This window comes from Sycon ciliatum, chromosome 9 (assembly GCF_964019385.1).
Source record: "Sycon ciliatum chromosome 9, ocSycCili1.1, whole genome shotgun sequence".
NCBI classification, from domain to species: domain Eukaryota; kingdom Metazoa; phylum Porifera; class Calcarea; order Leucosolenida; family Sycettidae; genus Sycon; species Sycon ciliatum.
The window spans coordinates 8,118,132-8,134,645 of NC_088651.1; the positions used below are offsets into that span (position 1 = coordinate 8,118,132).

Below are 16,514 nucleotides of genomic sequence, written 5' to 3' on the forward strand. Positions count from 1 at the left end.
TCTATGTTCAGCTACACAACGAGATGAGGATGGTCATTGTCATTTTCTGAGCTGCGAACGGGCAGAAAGGTGAGAAAATGTCGGTTTTGACCATTTGTGCCGACCTTTCAATTTCAACGTACCTCTCTATAACATGACCCAGCTGTAATTTCAGTGGTCGCATTGGTTTCATTTTTGGTTTGCTTGTAGGGCGCTGGCACCCGCATTCAGTGACTCAGGAAATTTGGCACTGCTGTGAGTAGTTTAGTCGCAAAGTGAAGATTCACAGGTAAAATGCCCCAAACTTCTAGATGGGTTCTTTTGAGCTTTCAGCAGCCCTGGGCGAGTTCTTTAGAGAAATGTGACTCTTTTTCATGGTGCTCTTGTCTATGTCCAGCTAACCAACGAGATGAGGATGGTCATTGTCATTTTCTAAGCTGCGAACGGGCAGAAAGGTGAGAAAATGTCGGATTTTGACCATTTGTGCCGACCTTTCAATTTCAACGTACCTCTCTATAACATGACCCAGCTGTAATGTCAGCGGTCGCATTGGTTTCGTTTTTGGTTTGCTTGTAGGGCGCTGGCACCCACAATCAGTGACCCTAAAAATTTGGCACTGCTGTGAATAGTTTAGTCGCAAAGTGAAGATTCACGGGTAAAAAGCCCCAAACTTCTAGATAGGTTCTTTTTCAGCTTTCAGCAGCCCTGGGTGAGTTCTTTAGAGAAATGTGTCTCTCTTTCATTGTGGTATTTTCTATGTCCAGCTACACAACGAGATGAGGATGGTCATTGTCATTTTCTGAGCTGCGAACGGGCAGAAAGGTGAGAAAATGTCGGATTTTGACCATTTGTGCTGACCTTTCAATTTCAACGTACCTCTCTATAACATGACTCAGCTGTAATTTCAGTGGTTGCATTGGTTTCATTTTTGGTTTGCTTTTAGGGCGCTGGCACCCGCATTCAGTGACCCAGAAAATTTGGCACTGCTGTGAATAGTTTAGTCGCAAAGTGAAGATTCATGGGTAAAAAGCCCCAAACTTTTAGATAGGTTCTTTTTCAGCTTTCAGCAGCCCAGGCCGAGTTCTTTAGAGAAATGTGGGTCTTTTTCTTGGTGCTCTTGTCTATGTCCAGCTACACAACGAGATGAGGATGGTCATTGTCATTTTCTTAGCTGGGAACGCGCAGAAAGGTGAGAAAATGTCGGATTTTGACCATTTGTGCTGACCTTTTAATTTCAACGTACCTCTCTATAACATGAACCAGCTGTAATGTCAGTGGTCGCATTGATTTGATTTTTGGTTTGCTTTTAGGGCGCTGGCACCCGCATTCATTGACTCAGAAAATTTGGCACTGCTGCGAATAGTTTAGTCGCAAAGTGAAGATTCACGGGTAAAAAGCCCCAAACTTCTAGATAGGTTCTTTTTCAGCTTTCAGCAGCCCTGGGCGAGTTCTTTAGAGAAATGTGACTCTTTTTCATGGTGCTCTTGTCTATGCCCAGCTAACCAACGAGATGAGGATGGTCATTGTCATTTTCTAAGCTGCGAACGGGCAGAAAGGTGAGAAAATGTCGGATTTTGACCATTTGTGCTGACCTTTCAATTTCAACGTACCTCTCTATAACATGACCCAGCTGTAATGTTAGCGGTCGCATTGGTTTCATTTTTGGTTTGCTTGTAGGGCGCTGGCACCCACAATCAGTGACCGTAAAAATTTGGTACTGCTGTGAATAGTTTAGTCGCAAAGTGAAGATTCACGGGTAAAAAGCCCCAAACTTGTAGATAGGTTCTTTGTCAGCTTTCAGCAGCCCTGGGTGAGTTCTTTAGAGAAATGTGGCTGTTTTTCATGGTGCTATTTTCTATGTCCAGCTACACAACGAGATGAGGATGGTCATTGTCATTTTCTGAGCTGCGAACGGGCAGAAAGGTGAGAAAATGTCGGATTTTGACCATTTGTGCCGACCTTTCAATTTCAACGTACCTCTCTATAACATGAACCAGCTGTAATGTCAGTGGTCGCATTGATTTTTGGTTTGCTTTTAGGGCGCTGGCACCCGCATTCATTGACTCAGAAAATTTGGCATCGCTGTGAATAGTTTAGTCGCAAAGTGAAGATTCACGGGTAAAAAGCCCCAAACTTCTAGATAGGTTCTTTTTCAGCTTTCAGCAGCCCTGGGCGAGTTCTTTAGAGAAATGTGACTCTTTTTCATGGTGCTCTTGTCTATGACCAGCTAACCAACGAGATGAGGATGGTCATTGTCATTTTCTAAGCTGCGAACGGGCAGAAAGGTGAGAAAATGTCGGATTTTGACCATTTGTGCTGACCTTTCAATTTCAACGTACCTCTCTATAACATGACCCAGCTGTAATGTCAGCGGTCGTATTGGTTTCATTTTTGGTTAGCTTGTAGGGCGCTGGCACCCGCATTCAGTGACCCTAAAAATTTGGCACTGCTGTGAATAGTTTAGTCGCAAAGTGAAGATTCACGGGTAAAAAGCCCCAAACTTCTAGATAGGTTCTTTGTCAGCTTTCAGCAGCCCTGGGCGAGTTCTTTAGAGAAATGTGGGTCTCTTTCTTGGTGCTCTTGTCTATGTCCAGCTACACAACGAGATGAGGATGGTCATTGTCATTTTCTGAGCTGCGAACGGGCAGAAAGGTGAGAAAATGTCGGATTTTGACCATTTGTGCCGACCTTTCAATTTCAACGTACCTCTCTATAACATGACCCAGCTGTAATGTCAGCGGTCGCATTGGTTTCATTTTTGGTTTGGTTGTAGGGCGCTGGCACCCACAATCAGTGACCCTAAAAATTTGGCACTGCTGTGAATAGTTTAGTCGCAAAGTGAAGATTCACGGGTAAAAAGCCCCAAACTTCTAGATAGGTTCTTTATCAGCTTTCAGCAGCCCTGGGTGAGTTCTTTAGAGAAATGTGGCTGTTTTTCATGGTGCTATTTTCTATGTCCAGCTACACAACGAGATGAGGATGGTCATTGTCATTTTCTGAGCTGCGAACGGGCAGAAAGGTGAGAAAATGTCGGATTTTGACCATTTGTGCTGACCTTTCAATTTCAACGTACCTCTCTATAATATGACCCTGCTGTAATTTCAGTGGTCGCATTGGTTTCATTTTTGGTTTGCTTGTAGGGCGCTAGCACCTGCATTCAGTGACCCAGAAAATTTGGCACTGCTGTGAATAGTTTAGTCGCAAAGTGAAGATTCACGGGTAAAAAGCCCCAAACTTCTAGATAGGTTCTTTTTCAGCTTTCAGCAGCCCTGGGCGAGTTCTTTAGAGAAATGTGACTCTTTTTCATGGTGCTCTTGTCTATGTCCAGCTAACCAACGAGATGAGGAAGGTCATTTTCATTTTCTAAACTGCGAACGGGCAGAAAGGTGAGAAAATGTCGGATTTTGACCATTTGTGCCGACCTTTCAATTTCAACGTACCTCTCTATAACATAACCCAGCTGTAATTTCAGTGGTCGCATTGGTTTCATTTTTGGTTTGCTTGTAGGGCGCTGGCACCCGCATTCAGTGACCCAGAAAGTTTGGCACTGCTGGGAATAGTTTAGTCGCAAAGTGAAGATTCACGCGTAAAAAGCCCCTAACTTCTAGATAGGTTCTTTTTCAGCTTTCAGCAGCCCTGGGTGAGTTCTTTAGAGAAATGTGGCTGTTTTTCATGGTGCTATTTTCTATGTCCAGCTACACAACGAGATGAGGATGGTCATTGTCATTTTCTGAGCTGCCAACGGGCAGAAAGGTGAGAAAATGTCGGATTTGATCATTTCTGCTGACCTTTCAATTTCAACGTACCTCTCTATAACATGACCCCGCTGTAATTTCAGTGGTCGCATTGGTTTCATTTTTGGTTTGCTTGTAGGGCGCTGTTCAGTGACCCATAAAATTTGGCACTGCTGTGAATAGTTAATCGTAAAGTGAAGATTCACGGGTAAAAAGCCCCAAACTTCTAGATAGGTTCTTTTTCAGCTTTCAGCAGCCCTGGGCGAGTTCTTTAGAGAAATGTGACTTTTTTTCTTGGTGCTCTTGTCTATGTCCAGCTAACCAACGAGATGAGGATGGTCATTGTCATTTTCTGAGCTGCAAACGGGCAGAAAGGTTAGAAAATGTCGGATTTTGACCATTTGTGCTGACCTTTCAATTTCAACGCACCTCTCTATAACATGACCCAGCTGTAATGTCAGCGGTCACATTGGTTTCATTTTTGGTTTGCTTGTAGGGCGCTAGCACCCACAATCAGTGACCCTAAAAATTTGGCACTGCTGTGAATAGTTTAGTCGCAAAGTGAAGATTCACGGGTAAAAAGCCCCAAACTTCTAGATAGGTTCTTTTTCAACTTTCAGCAGCCCTGGGCGAGTTCTTTAGAGAAATGTGGCTCTTTTTCATGGTGCTCTTGTCTATGTCCAGCTACACAACGAGATGAGGATGGTCATTGTCATTTTCTGAGCTGCGAACGGGCAGAAAGGTGAGAAAATGTCGGATTTTGACCATTTGTGCTGACATTTCAATTTCAACGTACCTCTCTATAACATGACCCAGCTGTAATTTCAGTGGTCGCATTGGTTTAATTTTTGGTTTCCTTGTAGGGCGCTGGCACCCGCATTCAGTGACCCAGAAAATTTGGCACTGCTGTGAATAGTTTAGTGGCAAAGTAAAAGATTCACGGGTAAAAAGCCCCAAACTTCTAGACAGGTTCTTTTTCAGCTTTCAGCAGCCCTGGGCGAGTTCTTTAGAGAAATGTGACTCCTTTACATTGTGCTCTTGTCTATGTCCAGCTAACCAACGAGATGAGGAAGGTCATTTTTATTTTCTAAACTGCGAACGGGCAGAAAGGTGAGAAAATGTCGGATTTTGACCATTTGTGCTGACCTTTCAATTTCAACGTACCTCTCTATAACATGACCCAACTGTAATTTCAGTGGTCGCATTGGTTTCATTTTTGGTTTGCTTGCAGGGCGCTGGCACCCGCATTCAGTGACTCATAAAATTTGGCACTGCTGTGAATAGTTTAGTCGCAAAGTGAAGATTCACGGGTAAAAAGCCCCAAACTTCTAGATAGGTTCTTTTTCAGCTTTCAGCAGCCCTGGGCGAGTTCTTTAGAGAAATGTGACTCTTTTTCATGGTGCTCTTGTCTATGTCCAGCTAACCAACGAGATGAGGATGGTCATTGTCATTTTCGAAGCTGCGAACGGGCAGAAAGGTGAGAAAATGTCGGATTTTGACCATTTGTGCTGACCTTTCAATTTCAACGTACCTCTCTATAACATGACCCAGCTGTAATGTCAGCGGTCGCATTGGTTTCATTTTTGGTTTGCTTGTAGGGCGCTGGCACCCACAATCAGTGACCCTAAAAATTTGGCCCTGCTGTGAATAGTTTAGTCGCAAAGTGAAGATTCATGGGTAAAAAGCCCCAAACTTCTAGATAGGTTCTTTTTCAACTTTCAGCAGCCCTGGGCGAGTTCTTTAGAGAAATGTGGCTCTTTTTCATTGTGCTCTTGTCTATGTCCAGCTACACAACGAGATGAGGATGGTCATTGTCATTTTCTGAGCTGAGAACGGGCAGAAAGGTGAGAAAATGTCGGATTTTGACCATTTGTGCCGACCTTTCAATTTCAACGTACCTCCCTATAACATGACCCAGCTGTAATTTCAGTGGTCGCATTTGTTTCATTTTTGGTTTGCTTGTAGGGCGCTGGCACCCGCATTCAGTGACCCTAAAAATTTGGCACTGCTGTGAATAGTTTAGTCGCAAAGTGAAGATTCACGGGTAAAAAGCCCCAAACTTCTAGATAGGTTCTTTTTCAGCTTTCAGCAGCCCTGGGCGAGTTCTTTAGAGAACTGTGGGTCTTTTTCTTGGTGCTCTTGTCTATGTCCAGCTACACAACGAGATGAGGATGGTCATTGTCATTTTCTGAGCTGCGAACGGGCAGAAAGGTGAGAAAATGTCGGATTTTGACCATTTGTGCTGACCTTTCAATTTCAACGTACCTCTCTATAACATGACCCAGCTGTATTTTCAGTGGTCGCATTGGTTTCATTTTTGGTTTGCTTGTAGGGCGCTGGCACCCGCATTCAGTGACCCAGAAAATTTGGCACTGCTGTGAATAGTTTAGTCGCAAAGTGAAGATTCACGGGTAAAAAGCCCCAAACTTCTAGATAGGTTCTTTTTCAGCTTTCAGCAGCACTGGGTGAGTTCTTTAGAGAAATGTGGCTCTTTTTCATGGTACTATTTTCTATGTCCAGCTACACAACGAGATGAGGATGGTCATTGTCATTTTCTGAGCTGCGAACGGGCAGAAAGGTGAGAAAATGTCGGATTTTGACCATTTGTGCCGACCTTTCAATTTCAACGTACCTCTCTATAACATGACCCCGCTGTAATTTCAGTGGTCGCATTGGTTTCATTTTTGGTTTGCTTGTAGGGCGCTGGCACCCGCATTCAGTGACCCATAAAATTTGGCACTGCTGTGAATAGTTTAGTCGTAAAGTGAAGATTCACGGGTAAAAAGCCCCAAACTTCTAGATAGGTTCTTTTTCAGCTTTCAGCAGCCCTGGGCGAGTTCTTTAGAGAAATGTGACTCTTTTTCATGGTGCTCTTGTCTATGTCCAGCTAACCAACGAGATGAGGATGGTCATTGTCATTTTCTAAGCTGTGAACGGGCAGAAAGGTGAGAAAATGTCGGATTTTGACCATTTGTGCTGACCTTTCAATTTCAACGTACCTCTCTATAACATGACCGAGCTGTAATGTCAGCGGTCACATTGGTTTCATTTTTGGTTTGCTTGTAGGGCGCTGGCACCCACAATCAGTGACCCAAAAAATTTGGCACTGCTGTGAATAGTTTAGTCGCAAAGTTAAGATTCATAGGTAAAAAGCCCCAAACTTCTAGATAGGTTCTTTTTCAGCTTTCAGCACCCCTGGGCGAGTTCTTTAGAGAAATGTGGCTCTTTTTCATGGTGCTATTTTCTATGTCCAGCTACACAACGAGATGAGGATGGTCATTGTCATTTTCTTAGCTGGGAACGCGCAGAAAGGTGAGAAAATGTCGGATTTTGACCATTTGTGCTGACCTTTCAATTTCAACGTACCTCTCTATAACATGACCCAGCTGTTATGTCAGTGGTCGCATTGGTTTCATTTTTGGTTTGCTTGTAGGGCGCTGCCACCCACAATCAGTGACCCTAAAAATTTGGCACTGCTGTGAATAGTTTAGTCGCAAAGTGAAGATTCACGGGTAAAAAGCCCCAAACTTCTAGATAGGTTCTTTTCAGCTTTCAGCAGCCCTGGGTGAGTTCTTTAGAGAACTGTGGCTCTTTTTCATGGTGCTATTTTCTATGTCCAGCGACACAACGAGATGAGGATGGTCATTGTCATTTTCTGAGCTGCGAACGGGTAGAACGGTGAGAAAATGTCGGATTTTGACCATTTGTGCTGACCTTTCAATTTCAACGTACCTCTCTATAACATGACCCAGCTGTAATTTCAGTGGTCGCATTGGTTTCATTTTTGGTTGGCTTGTAGGGCGCTGGCACCCGCATTCAGTGACCCATAAAATTTGGCACTGCTGTGAATAGTTAAGTCGCAAAGTGAAGATTCACGGGTAAAAAGCCCCAAACTTCTAGATAGGTTCTTTTTCAGCTTTCAGCAGCCCTGGGTGAGTTCTTTCGAGAAATGTGGCTCTTTTTCATGGTGCCATTTTCTATGTCCAGCGACACAACGAGATGAGGATGGTCATTGTCATTTTCTGAGCTGCGAACGGGCAGAAAGGTGAGAAAATGTCGGATTTTGACCATTTGTGCTGACCTTTCAATGTCGACGTACCTCTCTATAACATGACCCAGCTATAATGTCAGTGGTCGCATTGGTTTGATTTTTTGGTTTGCTTTTAGGGCGCTGGCACCCGCATTCAGTGACCCAGAAAATTTGGCACTGCTGTGAATAGTTTAGTCGCAAACTGAAGATTCACGGGTAAAAAGCCCCATACTTCTAGATGGGTTCTTTTTCAGCTTTCAGCAACCCTGGGCGAGTTCTTTAGAGAAATGTGGCTCTTTTTCATGGTGCTATTTTCTATGTCCAGCTACACAACGAGATGAGGATGGTCATTGTCATTTTCTTAGCTGCGAACGGGCAGAAAGGTGAGAAAATGGTGGATTTTGACCATTTGTGCTGACCTTTCAATTTCAACGTACCTCTCTATAACACGACCCAGCTGTAATGTCAGTGGTCGCATTGGTTTGATTTTTGGTTTGTTTGTAGGGCGCTGGCACCCACATTCAGTGACCCAGAAAATGTGGCACTGCTGTGAATAGTTTTGTCGCAAAGTGAAGATTCACGGGTACAAAGCCCTACACTTCTAGATAGGTTCTTTTCCAGCTTTCAGCAGCCCTGGGCGAGTTCTTTAGAGAAATGTGGCTCTTTTTCATGGTGCTATTTTCTATTTCCAGCTACACAACGAGATGAGGATGTTCATTGTCATTTTCTGAGCTGAGAACGGGCAGAAAGGTGAGAAAATGTCGGATTTTAACCATTTGTGCTGACCTTTCAATTTCAACGTACCTCTCTATAACATGACCCAGCTGTTATGTCAGTGGTCGCATTGATTTGATTTTTGGTTTGCTTTTAGGGCGCTGGCACCCGCATTCATTGAACTAGAAAATTTGGCACTGCTGTGAATAGTTTAGTCGCAAAGTGAAGATTCACGGGTAAAAAGCCCCAAACTTCTAGATAGGTTCTTTTTCAGCTTTCAGCACCCCTGGGTGAGTTCTTTAGAGAAATATGGTTCTTTTTCATGGTGCTCTTGTCTATGTCCAGCGACCTAACGAGATGAGGATGGTCATTGTCATTTTCTGAGCTGCGAACGGGCAGAAAGGTGAGAAAATGTCGGATTTTGACCATTTGTGCTGACCCTTCAATTTCAACGTACCTCTCTATAACATGACCCAGCTGTAATGTCAGTGGTCGCATTGGTTTGATTTTTGGTTTCCTTGTAGGGCGCTGGCACCCGCATTCAGTGACCCAGAAAATTTGGCACTGCTGTGAATAGTTTAGTCGCAAAGTGAAGATTCACGGGTAAAAAGCCCCACACTTCTAAATAGGTTCTTTTTCAGCTTTCAGAAGCCCTGGGTGAGTTCTTTAGAGAAATGTGGCTCTTTTTCATGGTGCTATTTTCTATGTCGAGCTACACAACGAGATGAGGATGGTCATTGTCATTTTCTGAGCTGCGAACGGGCAGAAAGGTGAGAAAATGTCGGATTTTGACCATTTGTGCTGACCTTTCAATTTCAACGTACCTCTCTATAACATGACCCAGCTGTAATTTCAGTGGTCGCATTGGTTTCATTTTTGGTTTGCTTGTAGGGCGCTGGCACCCGCATTCAGTGACCCAGAAAATTTGGCACTGCTGTGAATAGTTTAGTCGCAAAGTGAAGATTCACGGGTAAAAAGCCCCAAACTTCTAGATAGGTTCTTTGTCAGCTTTCAGCAGCCCTGGGTGAGTTCTTTAGAGAAATGTGGCTCTTTTTCATTGTGCTATTTTCTATGTCCAGCGACACAACGAGATGAGGATGGTCATTGTCATTTTCTGAGCTGCGAACGGGCAGAAAGGTGAGAAAATGTCGGATTTTGACCATTTGTGCTGACCTTTCAATTTCAACGTACCTCTCTATAACATGACCCAGCTGTAATTTCAGTGGTCGCATTGGTTTGATTTTTGGTTTGCTTGTAGGGCGCTGGCACCCGCATTCAGTGACCCAGAAAATTTGGCACTGCTGTGAATAGTTTAGTCGCAAAGTGAAGATTCATTGGTAAAAAGCCCCAAACTTCTAGATAGGTTCTTTGTCAGCTTTCAGCAGCCCTGGGTGAGTTCTTTAGAGAAATGTGGCTCTTTTTCATTGTGCTATTTTCTATGTCCAGCGACACAACGAGATGAGGATGGTCATTGTCATTTTCTGAGCTGCGAACGGGCAGAAAGGTGAGAAAATGTCGGATTTTGACCATTTGTGCTGACCTTTCAATTTCAACGTACCTCTCTATACATGACCCAGCGGTAATGTCAGTGGTCGCATTGGTTTGATTTTTGGTTTCCTTGTAGGGCGCTGGCACCCACATTCAGTGACCCAGAAAATTTGGCACTGCTGTGAATAGTTTAGTCGCAAAGTGAATATTCACGGGTAAAAAGCCCCAAACTTCTAGATAGGTTTATTTTTCAGCTTTCAGCAGCCCTGGGCGTGTTCTTCAGAGAAATGTGGGTCTTTTTCTTGGTGCTATTTTCTATTTCCAGCTACACAACGAGATGAGGATGGTCATTGTCATTTTCTGAGCTGCGAACATGTAGAAGGGTGAGAAAATGTCGGATTTTGACCATTTGTGCTGACCTTTCAATTTCAACGTACCTCTCTATAACATGACCCAGCGGTAATGTCAGTGGTCGCATTCGTTTGATTTTTGGTTTCCTTGTAGGGCGCTGGCACCCACATTCAGTGACCCAGAAAATTTGGCACTGCTGTGAATAGTTTAGTCGCAAAGTGAATATTCACGGGTAAAAAGCCCCAAACTTCTAGATAGGTTCTTTTTCAGCTTTCAGCAGCCCTGGGCGTGTTCTTCAGAGAAATGTGGGTCTTTTTCTTGGTGCTATTTTCTATTTCCAGCTACACAACGAGATGAGGATGTTCATTGTCATTTTCTGAGCTGCGAACATGTAGAAGGGTGAGAAAATGTCGGATTTTGACCATTTGTGCTGACCTTTCAATTTCAACGTACCTCTCTATAACATGACCCAGCTGTAATGTCAGTGGTCGCATTAATTTGATTTTTGGTTTGCTTTTAGGGCGCTGGCACCCGCATTCATTGACCCAGAAAAATTGGCACTGCTGTTAATAGTTTAGTCGCAAAGTGAAGATTCACGGGTAAAAAGCCCCAAACTTCTAGATAGGTTCTTTTTCAGCTTTCAGCAGCCCTGGGTGAGTTCTTTAGAGAAATGTGGCTCTTTTTCATTGTGCTTTTTTCTATGTCCAGCGACACAACGAGATGAGGATGGTCATTGTCATTTTGTGAGCTGCGAACGGGCAGAAAGTCGAGAAAATGTCGGATTTTCACCATTTGTGCTGACCTTTCAATTTCAACGTACCTCTCTATAACATAAACCAGCTGTAATGTCAGTGGTCGCATTCGTTTCATTTTTGGTTTGCTTTTAGGACGCTGGCACCCGCATTTATTGACCCAGAAAATTTGGCACTGCCGTGAATAGTTTAGTCGCAAAGTGAAGATTCACGGGTAAAAAGCCCCAAACTTCTAGATAGGTTCTTTTTCAGCTTTCAGCAGCCCTGGGCGAGTTCTTTAGAGAAATGTGGCACTTTTTCATTGTGCTATTTTCTATGTCCAGCTACACAACGAGATGAGGATGGTCGTGGTCATTTTCTTAGCTGCGAACGGGCAGAAAGGTGAGAAAATGTCGGATTTTGACCATTTGTGCTGACCTTTCAATTTCAACGTACCTCTCTATAACATGACCCAGCTGTAATATCAGTGGTCGCATTGGTTTGATTTTTGGTTTGCTTTTAGGACGCTGGCACCCGCATTCATTGACCCAGAAAATTTGGCACTGCTGTGAATAGTTTAGTCGCAAAGTGAATATTCACGGGTAAAAAGCCCCAAACTTCTAGATGGGTTCTTTTTCAGCTTTCAGCAGCCCTGGGCGAGTTCTTTAGAGAAATGTGGCTCTTTTTCATGGTGCTATTTTCTATGTCCAGCTACACAACGAGATGAGGATGGTCATTGTCATTTTCTGAGCTGCGAACGGGCAGAAAGGTGAGAAAATGTCGGATTTTGACCATTTGTGCTGACCTTTCAATTTCAACGTACCTCTCTATAACATGACCCAGCGGTAATGTCAGTGGTCGCATTGGTTTGATTTTTGGTTTCCTTGTAGGGCGCTGGCACCCACATTCAGTGACTCATAAAATTTGGCACTGCTGTGAATAGTTTAGTCGCAAAGTGAAGATTCACGGGTAAAAAGCCCCAAACTTCTAGATAGGTTCTTTTTCAGCTTTCAGCAGCCCTGGGCGTGTTCTTCAGAGAAATGTGGGTCTTTTTCTTGGTGCTATTTTCTATTTCCAGCTACACAACGAGATGAGGATGGTCATTGTCATTTTCTGAGCTGCGAACATGTAGAAGGGTGAGAAAATGTCGGATTTTGACCATTTGTGCTGACCTTTCAATTTCAACGTACCTCTCTATAACATGACCCAGCGGTAATGTCAGTGGTCGCATTGGTTTGATTTTTGGTTTCCTTGTAGGGCGCTGGCACCCACATTCAGTGACCCAGAAAATTTGGCACTGCTGTGAATAGTTTAGTCGCAAAGTGAATATTCACGGGTAAAAAGCCCCAAACTTCTAGATAGGTTCTTTTTCAGCTTTCAGCAGCCCTGGGCGTGTTCTTCAGAGAAATGTGGGTCTTTTTCTTGGTGCTATTTTCTATTTCCAGCTACACAACGAGATGAGGATGTTCATTGTCATTTTCTGAGCTGCGAACATGTAGAAGGGTGAGAAAATGTCGGATTTTGACCATTTGTGCTGACCTTTCAATTTCAACGTACCTCTCTATAACATGACCCAGCTGTAATGTGAGTGGTCGCATTAATTTGATTTTTGGTTTGCTTTTAGGGCGCTGGCACCCGCATTCATTGACCCAGAAAAATTGGCACTGCTGTTAATAGTTTAGTCGCAAAGTGAAGATTCACGGGTAAAAAGCCCCAAACTTCTAGATAGGTTCTTTTTCAGCTTTCAGTAGCCCTGGGTGAGTTCTTTAGAGAAATGTGGCTCTTTTTCATTGTGCTTTTTTCTATGTCCAGCGACACAACGAGATGAGGATGGTCATTGTCATTTTCTGAGCTGCGAACGGGCAGAAAGTCGAGAAAATGTCGGATTTTCACCATTTGTGCTGACCTTTCAATTTCAACGTACCTCTCTATAACATAAACCAGCTGTAATGTCAGTGGTCGCATTCGTTTCATTTTTGGTTTGCTTTTAGGACGCTGGCACCCGCATTTATTGACCCAGAAAATTTGGCACAGCCGTGAATAGTTTAGTCGCAAAGTGAAGATTCACGGGTAAAAAGCCCCAAACTTCTAGATAGGTTCTTTTTCAGCTTTCAGCAGCCCTGGGCGAGTTCTTTAGAGAAATGTGGCACTTTTTCATTGTGCTATTTTCTATGTCCAGCTACACAACGAGATGAGGATGGTCGTGGTCATTTTCTTAGCTGCGAACGGGCAGAAAGGTGAGAAAATGTCGGATTTTGACCATTTGTGCTGACCTTTCAATTTCAACGTACCTCTCTATAACATGACCCAGCTGTAATGTCAGTGGTCGCATTGGTTTGATTTTTGGTTTGCTTTTAGGACGCTGGCACCCGCATTCATTGACCCAGAAAATTTGGCACTGCTGTGAATAGTTTAGTCGCAAAGTGAATATTCACGGGTAAAAAGCCCCAAACTTCTAGATGGGTTCTTTTTCAGCTTTCAGCAGCCCTGGGCGAGTTCTTTAGAGAAATGTGGCTCTTTTTCATGGTGCTATTTTCTATGTCCAGCTACACAACGAGATGAGGATGGTCATTGTCATTTTCTGAGCTGCGAACGGGCAGAAAGGTGAGAAAATGTCGGATTTTGACCATTTGTGCTGACCTTTCAATTTCAACGTACCTCTCTATAACATGAACCAGCTGTAATGTCAGTGGTCGCATTGATTTGATTTTTCGTTTGCTTTTAGGGCGCTGGCACCCGCATTCATTGACCTAGAGAATTTGGCACTGCCGTGAATAGTTTAGTCGCAAAGTGAAGATTCACGGGTAAAAAGCCCCAAACTTCTAGATAGGTTCTTTTTCAGCTTTCAGCAGCCCTGGGTGAGTTCTTTAGAGAAATGTGGTTCTTTTTCATGGTGCTATTTTCTATGTCCAGCTACACAACGAGATGAGGATGGTCATTGTCATTTTCTGAGCTGCGAACGGGCAGAAAGGAGAGAAAATGTCGGATTTTGACCATTTGTGCTGACCTTTCAATTTCAACGTACCTCTCTATAACATGGCCCAGCTGTAATTTCAGTGGTCGCATTGGTTTCATTTTTGGTTTACTTGGAGGGCGCTGGCACCCGCATTCAGTGACCCATAAAATTTTGCACTGCTGTGAATAGTTTAGTCGCAAAGTGAAGATTCACGGGTAAAAAGCGCCAAACTTCTAGATAGGTTCTTGTTCAGCTTTCAGCAGCCCTGGGTGAGTTCTTTAGAAAAATGGCTCTTTTTCATGGTGCTATTTTCTATGTCCAGCGACACAACGAGATGAGGATGGTCATTGTCATTTTCTGAGCTGCGAACGGGCAGAAAGGTGAGAAAATGTCGGATTTTGACCATTTGTGCTGACCTTTCAATTTCAACGTACCTCTCTATAACATGAACCAGCTGTAATGTCAGTGGTCGCATTAGTTTGATTGTTGGTTTGCTTGTAGGGCACTGGCACCCACATTCAGTGACCCATAAAATTTGGCACTGCTGTGAATAGTTTAGATGTAAAGTGAAGATTCACGGGTAAAAAGCCCCAAACTTTGAGATAGGTTATTATTCAGCTTTCAGCCGCCCTGGGCGAGTTCTTTAGAGAAATGTGACTGCTTTTCTTGGTGCCCTTGTCTATGTCCAGCTACACAACGAGATGAGGATTGTCTTTGTCAATGTCTGAGCTGCGAACAGGCATAAAGGTGAGAAAATGTCGGATTTTGACCATTTGTGCTTACCTTTGAATTTCAACGTACCTCTCTATAACATGACCCAGCTGTAATGTCAGTGGTCGCATTGGTTTGAGTTTGGGTTTGCTTGTAGGACGCTGGCACCCACATTCAATGACCCATAAAAAATTTCACTGCTGTGAATAGTTTAGTCGCAAAGTGAAGATTCATGGGTACCAAACCCTAAACTTGGAGATAGGTTATTATTCAGCTTTCAGCAGCCCTGGGCGAGTTCTTTAGAGATATGTGACTGTTTTTCTTGGTGCCCTTGTCTATGTCCAGCTACACAACGAGATAAGGATTGTTTTTGTCAATGTCTGAGCTGCGAACGGGCAGAAAGGTGAGAAAATGTCGGATTTTGACCAGTTGGTCAACGTACCTCTCTATATCACTGCTGTGAATAGTTTAGTCGCAAAGTGAAGATTCATGGGTACCAAACCCTAAACATGGAGATTGGTTATAATTCAGCTTTCAGCAGCCCTGGGCGAGTTCTTTAGAGAAATGTGACTGTTTTACTTGGTGCCCTTGTCTATGTCCAGCTACACAACAAGATGAGGATTGTCTTTGTCAATTCCTGAGCTTCGAACAGGCATAAAGGTGAGAAAATGTCGGATTTTGACCAGTTGGTCTCACCTTCCAATTTCAATGTACCTCTCTATAACATGAGCCAGCTGTAATGTCAGTGGTCGCATTGGTTTGATTTTTGGTTTGCTTATAGGGCGCTGACACCCACATTCAGTGACCCAGACATTTTGGCACTCCTGTGAATAGTTTAATCGCAAAGGGAAGATTCACGGGTACCAAGCCCTAAACTTGGAGATAGGTCATTATTCAGCTTTCAGCAGCCGTGGGCGAGTTCTTTAGAGATATGTGACTGTTTTTCTTGGTGCCCTTGTCTATGTCCAGCTACACAACCAGATGAGGATGGTCATTGTCATTTTGTGAGCTGCGAACGGGCAGAAAGGTGAGAAAATGTCGGATTTTGACCATTTGTGCTCACCTTTGAATTTCAACGTACCTCTCTATAACATGAGCCAGCTGTAATGTCAGTGGTCGAATTGGTTTGATTTTTGGTTTGCTTGTAGGGCGCTGCCACCCACATTCAGCGACCCAGAAATTTTGGCACTGCTGTGAATAGTTTAGTCGCAAAGTGAAGATTCACGGGTACCAAGCCCTAAACTTGGAGATAGTTTATTATTCAGCTTTCAGCAGCCCTGGGCGAGTTCTTTAGAGATACGCGACTGTTTTTCTTGGTGCCCTTGTCTATGTCCAGCTCCACAACGAGATGAGGGTGGTCTTTGTCAATTTCTGAGCTGCGAACAAGCATAAAGGTGAGAAAATGTCGGATTTTGACCATTTGTGCTCACCTTCCAATTTCAACGTACCTCTCTATAACATGAGCCAGCTGTAATGTCAGTGGTCGCATTGGTTTGATTTTTGGTTTGCTTGTAGGGCGCTGGCAATCACATTCAGTGACCCAGAAATTTTGGCACTGCTGTGAATAGTTTAGTCGCAAAGTGAAGATTCACGGGTACCAAACCCTAAACTTGGAGATTGGTTATAATTCAGCTTTCAGCAGCCCTGGGCGACTTCTTAAAGATACGTGACTGTTTTTCTTGGTGCCCTTGTCTATGTCCAGCTACAGAACGAGATGAGGATGGTCATTTCTCATTTTGTGAGCTGCGAACGCGCAGAAAGGTGAGAAAATGTCGGATTTTGACCATTTGTGCTCACCTTTGAATTTCAACGTACCTCTC

General features: G+C 43.7%; 6 long non-coding RNA genes across 7 annotated transcripts in view; all 6 read left to right on the plus strand.

Annotated features, from left to right (window-relative positions):
- LOC135824731 (uncharacterized) overlaps positions 1–16,514 on the plus strand; it is a 79,824-nt gene that overhangs the window by 47,202 nt on the left and 16,108 nt on the right. For both annotated transcript variants that reach the window (XR_010554930.1, XR_010554931.1), the window contains 6 exons: positions 14,673–14,730; positions 15,040–15,097; positions 15,297–15,354; positions 15,664–15,721; positions 16,031–16,088; positions 16,397–16,455. This is a non-coding gene — a long non-coding RNA (uncharacterized LOC135824731). The remainder of the gene's footprint in view (positions 1–14,672; positions 14,731–15,039; positions 15,098–15,296; positions 15,355–15,663; positions 15,722–16,030; positions 16,089–16,396; positions 16,456–16,514) is intronic.
- On the plus strand, positions 3,233–7,758 carry LOC135824528 (uncharacterized). Its single transcript, XR_010554872.1, has 5 exons — positions 3,233–3,365; positions 3,675–3,732; positions 4,031–4,088; positions 7,334–7,391; positions 7,701–7,758. It is a non-coding gene; the product is annotated as an uncharacterized LOC135824528 (long non-coding RNA).
- Positions 4,774–5,557, plus strand: LOC135824530 (uncharacterized). Its single transcript, XR_010554873.1, has 3 exons — positions 4,774–4,823; positions 5,133–5,190; positions 5,500–5,557. It is a non-coding gene; the product is annotated as an uncharacterized LOC135824530 (long non-coding RNA).
- LOC135825176 (uncharacterized) lies at positions 8,063–8,860 on the plus strand. The gene is made up of 3 exons (XR_010555031.1): positions 8,063–8,126; positions 8,436–8,493; positions 8,803–8,860. It is a non-coding gene; the product is annotated as an uncharacterized LOC135825176 (long non-coding RNA).
- Positions 10,269–11,423, plus strand: LOC135824469 (uncharacterized). The gene is made up of 3 exons (XR_010554858.1): positions 10,269–10,328; positions 10,638–10,695; positions 11,005–11,423. It is a non-coding gene; the product is annotated as an uncharacterized LOC135824469 (long non-coding RNA).
- Positions 12,104–13,258, plus strand: LOC135824444 (uncharacterized). The gene is made up of 3 exons (XR_010554851.1): positions 12,104–12,163; positions 12,473–12,530; positions 12,840–13,258. It is a non-coding gene; the product is annotated as an uncharacterized LOC135824444 (long non-coding RNA).